At 38.3% G+C, this 12,847-nt stretch overlaps 1 protein-coding gene across 15 annotated transcripts in view; it reads right to left on the reverse strand.

Annotated features, from left to right (window-relative positions):
* Positions 1-12,847, reverse strand: part of Smr (Smrter) — an 84,281-nt gene that overhangs the window by 69,200 nt on the left and 2,234 nt on the right. For 4 of the 15 annotated variants that reach the window (XM_069133687.1, XM_069133686.1, XM_069133684.1 and 1 more), the window contains exons 1-2: positions 10,950-11,596; positions 675-3,068 (exon numbers count right to left, since the gene is read on the reverse strand). The gene's annotated coding sequence lies outside the window, so the exon portion shown is untranslated. Of the gene's footprint in view, positions 1-674; positions 3,069-6,460; positions 6,482-10,949; positions 11,597-12,847 lie in introns of those variants that run through there. The other 11 variants (XM_069133682.1, XM_069133681.1, XM_069133680.1 and 8 more) reach the window with 10 other exon arrangements.

Raw genomic sequence — 12,847 nt, forward strand, 5'->3', positions numbered from 1 at the left:
TAATAGTAATATGCATTCAAATAAAAATACACATCATGCTAATCCAAGGATATCCGCATACATGTGATAATATACACGAATCACAATAAATCATCATTAGTGGGTATACGAGGTTTTTCTCGGATAAGTATCATTATACGCAGACGTATGTATTTTCCGTGATGCGAAATTCGATGGGGACGTATCGTATTAATATCTAACAATAAGCATGTAACACCAACACCTATAATACAGAGTGGAAACGGTGAAACTTGGCAAACTACCTGAATGTCCGACGAGATTGTCTCCCGCTAATATTTTCGCCAACAAGACAGGGTAGCCAACTAACTCGAAATGGGATATGAGGTGTGAACAGGCGAGTTGCTATGAAATTGAGATGACTCGTAGCAGTCGTCAGTCATTTAACAATAAAAAATTTGTCAAGCTTTACCGAATCGGTACGTTAATTATTCAATTGTAAGACGTGGTGAACACGAAACAGAATCGCATCACGTTACGTAACATAACCTCTACTAGAAGCCAAATTTAACGGTTGAAGTTTGAGGTGGCCAGCCTGCATGAAAATACAACGAATCTCGCGCATGCGCAGTCGGACGGTCAATCTGCCAACTTTCACCGTTTCCTCGCGGCATAATATATAAGAAGGTTGAATCGATAAAAACTCATCAACTCACCAATGACGGCGATGGCGATTGCAGGAAGGAACTTGAAGAAACCGCAGCTACAGTGTGCGTGTCGTATGCGAGGAATAATTTAGTTGTCTGCAGTGATGTGGCAGTCCCGTACACTAATAGAACGATACACGGTGTACACACAGGTTACTCGATAAGATTTCACCCCGCACACTCCGTTTTTTCGCACTTTTTTTTCTATCCCTTTATACGTTTGTTTATTTATTTATTATCTTCGTAGGTATTATTCATTCATAATTTCGTCATTTAAAACTCACACCGATGCACCACCTAATTAATTATTATCATCAATGTTATTTATAATATTACATATACTATACACATTATATTACGTACGTTTTATAACCTTTGTAAACAAGCTTTATTTCATTGTATAGTATTTATACATACATATACACACACATACGTTTATATGTGTATATACATACATATATATACGTTTTTATATGTTCATAAACGTAAACTTTTGCACTACACCCACTTAAATCAAAAAACTAATTATAATAATTCATTGACTTGAATTATTATTGTTGTTGTTGTTGTTGTTGTTGTTGTTGTTGTTATTACGCTATGTGGACATCAAAATTAAAAAATTACTCAGTACTACCGATGAAACAGCGCAATGTTGCACATGTGTATGTACGGTTTGCTGATTGCGGTTAAAGAATTTAATTAATAAACGTAGATAAAGTGAAACAGGAAAGCTCACTTCACAGACACGAATGTTACATATAGTTTCGCGTACATGCGCAATGTGCATGTGTGCCAATACACGTTATATACAAGAAAACACCGTATACATATGTAAGATACTTACGCGTATAGAGATGACACGTATCACTTTTATAATATTATATATCTGACACGTTTATATAATATGTGTTGAATCTTTTGTCCTGTTCTCATTCTTAAAATTCTGTTTCATTTTTTTTCTCTTTTAACAGTTAATGATACATAATTATTATTAATATTATTTCAAATTGTTATTATTATTGTTGTTGTTGTTGTTGTTATTATTATTATTATTATACTGCTCACTGTACGTTCTAATCTTCGTATGCGTGACACGGTGCTCGGACGCGCACAAACGAAAAAAAAAAAACCACTTAATCTCATCCCTTAGTTATTTAGAAAAAAAATTTTCTCACCAACCATACACTTCGGTCGTTTGTCAAATCTTGGCTCGTTAGCTCGGTTTGAAAGGAATAAAATAAAAATGAAACAATAATAAAATAAAGATAACAGGGATTACGATATAAACGGTAATAATAACAGTGACGATCACGATGATGATGATGATGATGATGATGATAATAATAATAATAATGACAATAGTATTATCAATAATAATAACAACAACACTAATAGTAATAATAATAACAACAATAATAACGTGAATAATCCAAGTATCGGGGACAGTTTAAGAACGTGATGAGACAAATTGACGGAGGAAAATAATATTATGTCCGACACGTCTCTATAATCACCGATTTGGCGGCGCGCGGTCCGCCCTTCCCTGTCTCCTCGCGGCGTCTTCCGATTTAGTCAACCGCGCGAAAATCCGCATATCTTTGTTTTTTCTTCGTGGCTTTTATTTATATTCACAACAGTGGCTGACACCTTTATGATTCGTGGCTAAAGCTGCTGTTGCTGTTGCTGCTGCTGATGCTGATGCATAATCGCGACTCGCGAATAAAGTAACTACACTGGTCGATAGCAAATCGGCATTCGTTATTAAAACACGCTGAACTTGATACGCCGCTGTGTTGATCATCGTAGCGTTTCCGCAACCCCATCATTTTGGTGAAAAAAATGTTCAAATCTTGATGCGTATCTCCCTCTATCATAATAGCTCGATCCTATCGTATCTTTCGAACCGATCTCTTCGACTCTCTTTTCTTCTCTTCCGCACGATTCTTCCTTTCTCGATATTTCGAACTGATTATTAAACTGTATAATAGTTCAACCCTGATACTTTTTTTCCCCGTCTTATTTTCTGATTTCTGTTTCTTTCTTTTTTTGTCTTTCTTTCTTTCTTTTTCCTTCACATCTCTCGTTTCACTTCAGCAGCCTTTCAACTCCGCACTACCGTGAAGACCTTCTCTTCCGTCATCATCTTACGCATATACGTGTATATGTATATGTGTGTGTATATAGTATCGGTTAGAGATTTGATTCGGTTAGATACGGTTGCGGTAGGTCAGGTTAGCCAGCGATCCTCCTTCATACGGGCGAGAAGAGCAGACTTTTATAATCTTCGGCAAGTCTTCTTCTTTCCTGCTATTCTTTACTTTGTAGTCGGTGCGGAATCTTTCCTTGCCTCACTCTATTTCTCTCTTCCTCGTTATTTTTACTTTCTGCTAGTAACGACGACACCTGTAATCAAAACGAAGATACGGCATGTAGTATAACTATCATCATTTCGCAATTAAGCGAATGCAGAGTTGGATGTATTTAAAATTTATGCACTCGAGAAATTGAACGAAAATTTTGAAATATCAAACCCCTCCCACCAGTGACGATTCGATTTTTCAACTTATTTATATTTTTATAACCGTCCATCCCTCGAAAATTGTTGACCGCGATCCAGTCTCGTAAAAAACATAAATAACTAGTATAAATTAAATTAAAGCTGAATCCTACAAGAGGAGTAACAAATATAATTCAAAGACGAATACGAATATGAAAAAAATGTCGACGTATTAAAAATCTTGTTCAGAAAAATTCAAAATTTAACCGTGAAAACTGAAATTGAACTCGTGGAATTTGTCTTGGGAGTGAAATTGGTTTGCGATTAAGGAGGTACGTATAATATGCTATTGTATCTACAACATAAATAAATAATGTCCTGCACTTATATTATACAACAGACATAAGTGTATAAAATGACGTTTCGGTTGAGCATAGATTACAGATCCATCAGCAAAACATAATTAGCGTGAAAGAGAAGAGAGTACGCGGTAAATCAGTGGGAAATTCAAATGGGTCTCTTATTCATGAATTAGTTTAAGTTCGTAACGCCGACGTAACGATGCATTTTAGGAAAACTCGTTAGTCGCAAGTTTAAAATTGTTACAAATTTTCCGTAAACTTCAATATAAGCAATATTAACACTATACCCATTCATATGTATTGATCCAAACTGTCTCAAAGGTATTCCAAAGTTTCAAAATATTGATTTTTTTTCGACGTTTATCGTTAAGTCAACACGTTACTAGCTTCAACTGTCTTCTCATTCATTCAAACTCTTCGTACAGTTTTTCAGACGGTACTCGAAGCCAATAACGATTATTTTCCAAAATTTTAGGAAAGCAGCATTACGCGGTGCGGGTATAATACAGGTATGTAATAGGGAAGAAGGTATGACTCGAAATGATGGTTTATAACTTCGTTGTGATTAATTTTAATTAATTTGAATCACGAATTCGACTCGCGTCAACATTTTTTTTTTTTTTTTTGTCGTAGAACTAGTGTAGAACTAGTACGGACCGAGGTGCCTCGGCCATCGGGTAAATCCACATCCACAATCCACATCTACGATCATCCGACGCGTGCACGTACACGTGATGCACGTCATACATTATTATAGGTATGTAGACATAAGTACCGTAGGTGAGCGTATCGCATGGATAACTGCCTGAGAAAATTAACACCTTCCTTGTACCTCCCTTATGCGTACGGAGACGACAATTCGAATTCTAATTAACATCGCGGAGAAGATTTAGTAAGTAAAAATTTTGGAGCCCACTTGCAAGTTGTTATACAAAGTTGCGACTTGTCATAATTTCGTAACCATCGAATTCGCGTAAACGTGCAGGCGTAAAAAGAAACTTTTACTACTATAGAATAGCGTATTTTACTATTTTACTCTGTGGCGGAGAGTAATAAATTGAAATCGTTCCAAACTCTGGGCACCGATTATTGCAACTGCGATTGTGTGGCTATTAATGAAAGTACGAAAAATTGACAACGCTGAATATGGTTTAAAAACCGCATCCCTGCCTCACAAGGAATGATGTCATCATTGAAAATAAATTCGCGTCTAATGTCATTGGATTTGCTATTGATGATTATCATTATTATAGAGTGTATCAAGAGTCAAGCCCAATGTTTTCAGCACGATGTTGAAAATTTCATACAATCCAATTACCATTGCGGCGAATAAGAGTGCGGACTAAACTGAACATACAAACTTGACTCGCAACAAATTTTCTCTATTTTCCTTATGTTCTCCATTTTTACATCGATTTTCACCATCTAACTTTTCTCAATTAACAACAGCACGCAAGCAAAAACAATAACAAACACTGTCATTTGCGAAAATTTGATACCACTTGTGTTCCATTACTCCAGATGGAAGAGAAAAAATTGTACAGTACGGAAGATACACTCGATTATACAATGCCTGTAATATATGTTTCAATGTTTGAATTTGAAGGACAGAGAAAGATAAAGATTCGTATCGGAGATTGTGTAAAATCCGGTATCTAATACGAGTGCTTCCTATAATATACTTAAAATACATATGGAGGAAAAGAGCAGCGCAATGGGAGGAACGGGACGAACGGGAGTGAAGGAGAGTCTGTCTGTCCAATCGATATCTCCAGCCTCCGATACGGGTTGAACTTGCCGGAGGTCTGAAGACTCTCCACTGATTTTGATTCGACCAAATAAGTTTCGATAGGCGCAAGCAAACGTCGCCTAAATTTCCGTTCATAAAACATATTCGACAAGCCCGTAAAACGATCGAATGATTACGTCTGAATCTTTCGTCTCTGCTGGGAATTGTTTTAGGTTTTGTCTTTTTTTTTTATCAGAAATTGAATTCTTAACCTTTTCTCCCAAACATATCAAATCGTCAAAGGTTAAATACTATTCGTTGACCCCCCCTGCACAAATGCGCATCACCGTGGGGGGGGGGGGGGGGGGTAAGTGAAAATCAGCATTTGGAGCTCGTTTCGGCCGACTCGTGAGTTGGAGGTCCGCTATTGGTTTAGTTCCTAGAATTCGACATGTTAGGAGTCGAGTTACGAGCAGCGTCAGGGAGCCAACAGGGACGTGAATAGTACTCGGCATGTGTACACGCATACGTAGCTTTTGGCCAGACGCGCGAGTAAATGAAAGAGAAAAAAAAAATGTCATCTCCCCCCTCCCCCTGCCATCTTCCAATTCCCCCTGCCGTGCTTTAATTCACGAGATTGAAGTTATTAATGCTGTTGCAACGAAACATCGAGGAAAACATGAATATTTTCTTAATCTTGCAATGATTTCGAAGGAATTAAGATTTGGAAATACGAGTGTTTTGTTTCATGAGGATTTACTGAATTTCAAACAATTCCAAAAACGCAAAATAACGGTTTTTTCCTCAGCATGCACCGTTACGATAACGTTACTACCTTCAGTATGACTTTAATTCGCTATTTTACATTTACTGCATTGTAATGTAGATTTCGTTGTCCAGCATCTACATGAGAATTTAAATAAATCTGATCTGATCTGTTCTATTCTGTTCTCTATCTCTATCTTTCTCTGGATAGATGAAACTCCTAATCGTTCTAACGGAACTGGCAGTTCGAAAAATACGTGTGAATACATGTGACAACACATTCTGTTGATAAACTTGATACATTGGCGAAAACAATACAACCGAGATAATCAGTTCACCACTCTGGTTATTCAATGACGTATACGTACGATATATACGGAATACGCACTTCTATTACGACCTTCGATTTTTGCCAGAGGCACCCACGTTCCCTCTTTTTTACCTTCTGGTCTTCGTAACCTTTAGATCTTGCAACTATTATCCATGCACTTTGTTCACGACGGAACTGTAAATTTCCGAGCAGCCAAAAAATTTACGACAAAAACATTAATTGTAGAATTGGGTAGAAGGCGAATAATCCGAACGAGGAGAACGCGACTGTTGACAAAAATCGAAAAATTAACACCACCGGACCACTTTATCCCCAATATTTATTCTCGCTTTTCGACTCATCTCTACTTTGCTTGCGTCGAAGAGTTTAAACTATTTTTCACATTACCTGTCAAACACCAACAAAAAAAATTACGATTATTATTATACATTGATTCTTTATACGACCGACGAATTATGAAAAAGAATTACAGTTTTTCGTACATATTTACAAACTTGCCGAATATTCTCACGGGTGTCTTTATTCTCCTTTATATTCTGCGAGAGAACTTCAATAAAGCCAATTACACGACAGATGTTTCGGAGTTAACGGAGTTTTCATGATTTTCATAACGATTCGAGCGACACGCCTAGTCGTTTCTTTCTTTCAATTACCGTTCAACGTTGCACATAATCGTCGTCGCGTAGACAAAGAAATCAATTATCAACACATCACGATAAATTTATGTTTTTAGCTCAAACTCGTCGATCATAAACAGGCAGCACAGACGATCGGTGGAGGAAACTTTGTGACGAGAACTCGATCCATACGAAATGATCTGAACGAGAAGAGAAGAGAAGAGAAGAGAAGGTGAGAAAGCCTCGAACCGAAGCCATCGTGCAAAGCGTAGGGGTCACGACGACGAGGCGCGGCTCGATACACCAATTGTTTGAAATAAATCGTGAAATATCGATGTTTTTAAGAATTTTCGAATGAAAAATAGATTTTATTGATCAGCCGGAGTTGCGCAATCAGACGTTCCGTGATTTTAAGCAATATTCTATCGCGTTTGAGATTTTCGACTTTCGTCACCTTCTTTTGTTTTTTTTGCTTATTTTCCGAGCGTTTTTCTCTTTTATTTCAGATTTTAGAAAATATTGCATTATGAGCGTCTTTGTTTTTAATTTTCGGATTTTAGGAAAGATTGTATCGCGTCTGAGATTTTCGATTTTCGTCACCTTCTTCTTTTTTTTTTCTTTTGTTTTCTCAACGTTTTTCTTTTTTATCCGTCGTTAGCTCTTCGATTTAACGAATAAACAGTTTGTTATTAAACAGTTTAACACACTTTTTCGATTTTAAACCTATCAACTCACATTCAATCCCGTTCTTCGCAATGAAATATATGCACACATATATCTATTATCTTTTAAGCGGGCACTGAATAATCACTAAATTCAACATCGTTTCAGCAATTAGTATTGCACGGGGTATTTTCCTTGAAAATATCGACGGTTCACAATCGGTTACATTCTCTTTTAAATATCATTTAACGTTTCGCCAACAACGGACACAATGGATTATAGATTATAAGAAATTGTGCGATAGAAACTTTTCAAGTATTTCTCTGTCAGAATTATGTTCTCGGAAAACGTCGTTTCGTCGATTTTGTTATTACTTCCTTCCCTTTCTTCATTTCCCAATTTCGATACACCACAATTTATACGTACATGAAGTAGTAACTCGTTTCAACGAATATAAACGCACGAAAAATCACTTGCAGAGTTACTGGACTATTCGTTGAAGAGCAATTTGTCCGTTCTTCTTTCTTTGTATAATTCCAAATTCCAGAATTAACACAAAAGTATTACAATACCACATCGTTCAAGATTATTATTCATGTGTTTTTAGCAACTGTGATATAAATTCAAAGTATCTAATGTATTGTTATTATTATTATTATTATTAAATTCTCACTCAATATCACTCAGATTAACGCTCAAACGTTAGAAAGGAAATAACTTATCATTATTTTCAAGTTACAATCATAAAATATGATTCACAAAAGAAGAAAGACTAAGGCCATAGAAAATTTTCAAACACTTCACTTCACTTCATTCCACTGTATCGTTAGATTTTATTTATATTTTTATGTAATAATGAAAGTATAAAATTACAACGTTGCACCACTACACAGATATTTTTCTCTTTGTTGTATTCGTGGAACACGAATCAAATTCAGTTCTTTAAAAAATGTTTATTCACAAAGAAGATGAGGTTTTTATTCATTGTCAATTTACATTCGTTTCTTTCTTCATTATTTTCTATTATTTCAAAAATTATATTTACAAGTCTCGGAGAGGTTTTTAAGAATTTTACAACACTCGTTCGTTTATCCACATTGTATTGCAAGCGATTAACAATTACTTCACTATAAAATATTACACAAAAGGCAGGGAGAAAAAAACGAGACAAAAAAAAAAAACAATTAAACAAGCCAACGGATCACCATCGACTTTGAGGAATAGACTTTACAATCTTAAATTTTCGTGCAGTATGCACAGAGGCTCGATAATTCGCCAACCTGATTTTTCACATCATTTATATAAAGACACTTACTTATCGACTCGTAGATATTTAGTGAAAATAATGAGAAAGAAAATTTCGAGTAGAAGACACGCAGTGTAAAATTGTGAAGCTTTGACCGTTATTACGTAGTCAGAATTAAAGCCAAAGCCGTTAACGAGAAGGGAAAAAAAACAATGCAATTTCATTAAAAACTCACGAGCAGCTAGCTTATACGTAATGGCGATCACTGTCGGGTAAAGAACTTCACGATTGAGACATTACGCTCATTCGTCGCCGTCGCAAGTTTGATTTCCATGCGAAAATTGATGAGAGGATTTCGCCGTGTGCACGCGAAGAGCTCGGCGTCTGAAAGCCGACGAGGCGAACGTTAAGGCGAGGCAGAATCAGTCATTTTGGCCTACGCTATGTGCAGTCCTGGATATCCTACGCGTTTCGATCGAATCGTTTGCGCATTTCATCGTTCGGTTAAACTAGCAAAGAAAAAAAGAATAAATTCCGAAGATACGGTGTATTTGGAGAAATAAAAAATTATCCTCTGCCGCGGTGAAATATTTGATGAACTTTCAATGATCCGACACCGGCGCTTGGTGTAGGATAAATGAACTGTATCGAAAATCTAGCTTTGCCGAAAGTAATTTTTTCTCAACAAAATTCTGATGATGCCTTGATAACATCGGAACGCAATCCGCTGGTTGTGACGAATGTGAGAAAAAAATGGAGGGTTACGGGATAAATTGATAACGTTTATGAAGAGTATTAGATCGCAAAAGGCTGTTAAAATTGAATTTCATTTCTAAATATGAGGTAGTTTTATTTAGAAATTCGGGAATTATTGGGAAGTAATGATTCGGTAGATCAAAGCTGGAAGAGAAAATGTAACTACATCGAATTGTTAGACAAAATACGCTCAAGTGTGTTGTTACAGGTAGGTAAAAGTTGATTCAAGAGTCAAATAGATTTACAGGATTGAAAGTAGAAACTCTACCGATCAATCGAACTGCGAAAGACTCGGGGAAACAAAATCTTTTTTCAGCCAACATCGGTTGCTTTTCACACGCTCACAAGACAAACGAAAATGAAAAAAATAACCGCACTGCTCGAATAATGTTGGAGACCTTCAAGGCGTACGCCTGACGCGCAATATGAAATATTAATATCCGATAATAATTGTAAAACCTACAGCCTCCGTCCGGAAGAAAAATCGGACAAGAAATCGAGTTCGAAGTTCGCAAGATAAGAAATGTAAACACTGAATGTTCCAGCACGGCACAATGGCAACGAAAATATCATCACAATGGTAAACACAAAAATTAAACATCAACAATAGTAAGAACAATAACAACAACAACAACGCGATATCCCGAAGAGAATGATGCGCGTCTTATTCACCAAGTAATTCGTCACAATCCTGGCTTTGGTAAACGTTCGAAAGAATGAGGTTGAAGTTAGTGACTTTAACGTAACGAAACATCGAGAAAGAAACACAAATGCCTATTTTGCAGACTTGGAATGACTTTGATGACGTTGAATTTGCAAAAATATAAGTATATTATTATGCTTTCTAGCGGTTCGTCGAATTTCAGACCGTGCCCCGGAGTTGCGAAACGGTAACGATTTTTACCGAAAAATGCATCGTTACACGAACGTCGCGAACTCGAGCCTCGTTATTCGGAACGTTAAGGGGGGAATCTTTAAAGGAATGACACGTTGTCGATTATCACTGGTAGGTGTGGTAAGTTTAGAGAATAAAATTCAGATTTCAGTCTACCAGTGTTACTTTACGTGAGTCGGTAGCAGGCAGTAAGGAAGGAAAGAAGGAAGGCAAAAAAACGGGAAGCAGTCGATAGTTGGTCAGCAATTGCGATTCGTTGTCTGTTGTAACAGTAGCGATGAAACGGAACGTCAAACAGCCGTACGGTACAAATGACGACATTGAAAATAATACATGAAAGATCGTCGAAAATAATGCCCGTAAAACGAAGCGTGGTGGGATATATAAATAATTTCACAATTACTGCGGTAGAAAATCTCGCACCTTTACACAACTCTACGAGTCTAAACTCTGCATCACGGACCTCGGAGGCGAGAAAACCGCCTCGGAATTTCTCGGACAGCAGGCGAGGCCGTCGAGGAATCGAAATCACACTAGGTAGGTAGGTGTATTAAGCACGAACGAACGAACGAAGAAGCGTCACTACTACTCGACGTGATCACTGCCGCGTTATATTGTTTATCATTCACTCGCGAAACTGTATTGCATATCGACCGATCTCGTTGCTACAGAACAAACGCGAATTCTTGTCTCTCGCGTAGGTTAGAATTCATCCCAAGTTTTCCGTTCGGGGAAACGCGGAGCGGGAAGAAGAAGCGGTCAATAGCTTGGCGGTCGACACGTGGAGGCAGGCAGGCAGGCAGCAGTCTTAGAGGCTTCGAACACAAAATGGACGACCTGGCAAGCACGCGGGGGCCGAGCGAGCGTTCGTCGCACAAACCCGCCGCTAGGTTAGGTTCCACGATGCTCCTGTGCCGGGTGACAGCGAGTCGGACGCGTCGGTTTCCTGGATAATAACCGATACACCTCTGCGTGTTTATAGATTCTTTTTCCTCCTTATCTTTTTCTCCTTCTTTCTCCTCTATCATCCCCCTTAACCGCACGGAATTAGTACTCTGCTAGCGCGGCGTGACTTTAGCCCTTGCAGCAGTCGTGCGAGCCGTGGCCGGCACACAGGCGCAACGCGTTGGCGCGCGCGCGTACCTGTGTGTGTGTGTGTGTGTGTGTGTGTGTGTGTGTGTGTGTGCGTGTGTATGTGTGCGTGCGCGCGCGTCCATGTCGTGTGCAATTGCCTCGGTGTAAGAACGTCTCACCGCCGTCGGGTCGACGGGTAAAGGAGGGGGGAGGGGGGGGTTGCGCTGCGTCTCGTATTCTACTCTCTGCTTGCTGCCTGTACGCTCACCTACGTATGTGTATGCATGCATGCATACGCCTCGCCTTCTGCGTGTGCGAAAGAACGAACGGTACAGCTGTACAGGAGCTCTCTGCCCATACAGCAGAATTCAACGGGTAGAGAGTAGCTCGACTCTCGGGTGCCGCACAACAGGTCGCGGCGGTCACCATTAAATTTAGGAACAGAAACGCGCAATAACTTTTCTTTTCACCTTTCGCATTATGTCTTTACTTTTTTTTTATTGTTCATCCCTTCTTTATTTTCTTTTCTCATTTTCTTTTTTTCGCATTCTACTCGAATTACCTATTCCGGGATAAAAAGATGAACCCGACCGGCCGACGGATGACAATCGAGTTTTCAAATACTTGCGGATGTTTTATGGGAAGATGATGGAATTGAAAATTGGAGAGATCGCGAAACGCATCCAACTGATTCGCGGGCTTTATTCGATTACACTTCTTTCTAACCTGGTGACAGATGCGTCACAACAACTTTGGAATAAAGGACGCCTGGCCCCTATCTGTGACACTTATTAACGAACCATCGTGCGGAATCAACGCGATAAGAGCTGTGTTCCTCTTATCAAAATTTATCTTAGTAACGGAGGTTTTCTCACTTATTTTCGTATCACTTGAAATATAGATAATCCTGAATGACTCACTCAGCTACTCTCGTGCAAAATTTACGCAGCCGGTGTTTGACCCTCTCGGACACTGATTTCCAATACTGAAAATTATCATGGGATAGAATTTAAAGATACATTTCATCGTCACGTCGATAATTCATATCACAAAATTCCGATAAATACGGAGCTGCAATTTCGAGACCAACAGCTAACACCTATTTGCAGCAAAAAGTAAAGTACGCAAGGCTAATGGAACGAAGTGAGATAAAAGAAAACAACTTTTAACGGACTTGTTCTTCTATATACTATAGGTGCTAACGTAATGCGCGCCAATTTTCAGCAGTTTTGGAATAAATTTACCAT

This window comes from Neodiprion pinetum, chromosome 2 (genome assembly GCF_021155775.2).
Source record: "Neodiprion pinetum isolate iyNeoPine1 chromosome 2, iyNeoPine1.2, whole genome shotgun sequence".
NCBI lineage: Eukaryota > Metazoa > Arthropoda > Insecta > Hymenoptera > Diprionidae > Neodiprion > Neodiprion pinetum.